Here is a 2,841-nt window from a genome sequence, read left to right on the forward strand (position 1 = left end):
CATGACAGGTTGTAACAAACTTGTTGGTACCTAATGCTCTGCTTTGACTTGCTGATAAATCAGACATTTAGTAACAAACTCACAGATTTCACGTTTCATTCCAGGCTACCAATACATTTTTTTCAAATCACAATACATTTTCGTACTACCCAGATGAATAAAATACATACTACTGTGAGCTTAAAAAAGAATATCATTTTTCAGGTCTGAATTATTCATAACACAGATTCTATTACGACAATATAACATACCGCTATCATCAACGGTATACTCTGAACTCTGATTGTCCTGAACCATCTATCTCTTCATCATCAATTTCGGGTCATCATATTTCAACTTCTGAATCCGCTGAAAGAACATAGGTTCTGTTCTCAATTCTGCTAATACAAAACTATCTTCATTAAGAGACAAATGAGTGTTCATCACTCGAAGTGTAAACAATGATGATTTCCGACTGAGTGCATCTGCAACTACATTAGCCTTTCCCAAGTGATAATTAATGACCAAATCATGATCTTTCAGTAGCTCTATCCACCGTCTTTGTCTCAAATTTAGCTCTTTCTGAGTCATCAAATACTTCAAACTCTTGTGATCATGTGTAGGATAATTCTTTTCATGCGATTTTAACTGCCAAGAAGCTTAAGCCACTACTTTTCCTGACTGCACCAATACAGAACCCAAACCATTGAAAGACGCATCACTGTATACAATGTACGGAACTCCTGATTCTGGCTAAGCCAAAACTGAAGCCTTTGTCAACATCTTCTTCAACTGATCAAAACTCTATTGACATTCACCAGACCACACAAATTCAATATTCTTCTATAGTAATCGGGTCATCGGTGAAGCAATCATTGAAAAGTTCTTGACAAAACGACAATAATATCCTACTAAACCCAGAGGACTTCGCACATCGGTTATATTTTTCGGAGTTTTCCAATTCACCATTATAGATACTTTGCTTGGATCCACACGAATCCCTTCAGCTGACATAATATGACCCAGAAATCCAACTTCATGCAGCCAGAATTCACATTTACTAAACTTTGCATATAACTGCTTTTCTCTCAAAATCTGTAACATAATTTTCAAGTGTTGTGCATGCTTGGATTTTGTCTTGAAATAGATCAGTATATCATCAATAAACACAACCACAAATATATCTAAATATGGTTGAAAAATTTGATTCATTAAATTCATAAATGCAGCAGGAGCATTGGTTAAACCAAAAGACATTACTAAAAACTCATAATGACCATACCGAGTTCTGAAAGCTATCTTCGGCACGTCACACTCTTTAACTTTCAACTGATAATACCCAGACCTGAGATCTATCTTTGAAAATACTGCAGCACTTTTCAATTGATCAAAAAATCATCAATATGGGGCAAAGGATATTTATTCTTAATTGTTACCTTATTTAACTGTCAGTAGTTAATACACAATCTCAAAGATCCGTATTTCTTTTTCACAAACAAGACGGTGTACCCCAAGAAGACATGCTCGGTCTAATAAACCCCTTGTATAATAGTTCTTGCAACTGGGTCTTTAACTCCTTTAACTCAGTTGGTGCCATTTTGTATGGTGTTACTGATATCGGGGCTATTCCTTGAATCACATCAATCACAAATTCAACTTCATGATCTGGGGGTAAGCCCGAAAATTCCTCAGGAAACACATGCACAAACTCATTAACAACTGGTAACTATTTCAGCTTTGATTCAGAACCCCAAGTATGAAAAATGTAAGCTAGAAATGTTTCATTACCTTTAATTTTTGAGCTAAAAAGGCTGAAATAATTCTGACAACATCTTTTGTATTTCCAAATTTAACTAAAATTACTTCCCCTCTCTGACTTTTCAAATCAATCAATTTCTCTTGACAATTCATTATAGCATCATGTTTTGTTAGCCAATCCATTCTCAGAATAACATCAAATTCTCAAAAGGGCAGCACCATCAAATCAGTAGAGAATTCATAACCTTTTATTTTCAGTGGACAGTCACGACACAGTAGATTAACTATTATACTTTGACCTAATGAATTAGTGATTTGAACATCATAATTAGTAGGTTCAACAGACAATTTCTTTTTAGATACTAATGCAGTGCATGCATATGAATATATAGACCTAGGGTTAATCAATGCATACACAGTAATATCGAAAATAAAATGTACCAGCTATTACATCTAGAGTTGTTGCTTCTTCTCTAACTCGGATAACATATGTACGTGCAAGTGCCCGAGCTTCTGACCGAGTAGCTTTATCTTTCACGTTTGAACGATTAGCCCCAATGGCACTGCTTTGGCCTGAGCGTTTGCTTCTTTGAGAAGTAGCTATTTGCTTTTCTTTTTGTTCATCTTCCTCTTTTTTCAGTTGAGGATAGTCCTTAATAAAATGATCAGTAGCTCCACATTTAAAACAAGCTTCCATTTTGCTTCTATATTCCCCGGATGAGATTTTCCACAATATTTACACCTAGGCCTGGAAACATTTTGTACACTGCGATTACTAGCTGCAGGTTTAGTAGTTACCCTAAATTCCTTTCTTTATTTCTATTTGTTATTTCCATCATTGAAGTAGATAAACTAGAATCATCTCTTAACTTTTTAACCGGAAATGATGAAAATGACTTGGAGGAGTTTCTCTTATAGAATTCTTCATTCCTTCTTTCCCGTTGCATTTTTCTATTATACACCTCTTCCATCTTTTGAGCACGATCAGACAGAACAACAAATTCATGTATCTTTGTACCCCCAATCATCATTTTGATCTCATCATTTAATCCATCCTCGAATCGAATACACATTTCCTCCTCAGATGGTACAATGTCTCGAGCC

Source organism: Gossypium arboreum, chromosome 6 (assembly GCF_025698485.1).
Source record: "Gossypium arboreum isolate Shixiya-1 chromosome 6, ASM2569848v2, whole genome shotgun sequence".
NCBI lineage: Eukaryota > Viridiplantae > Streptophyta > Magnoliopsida > Malvales > Malvaceae > Gossypium > Gossypium arboreum.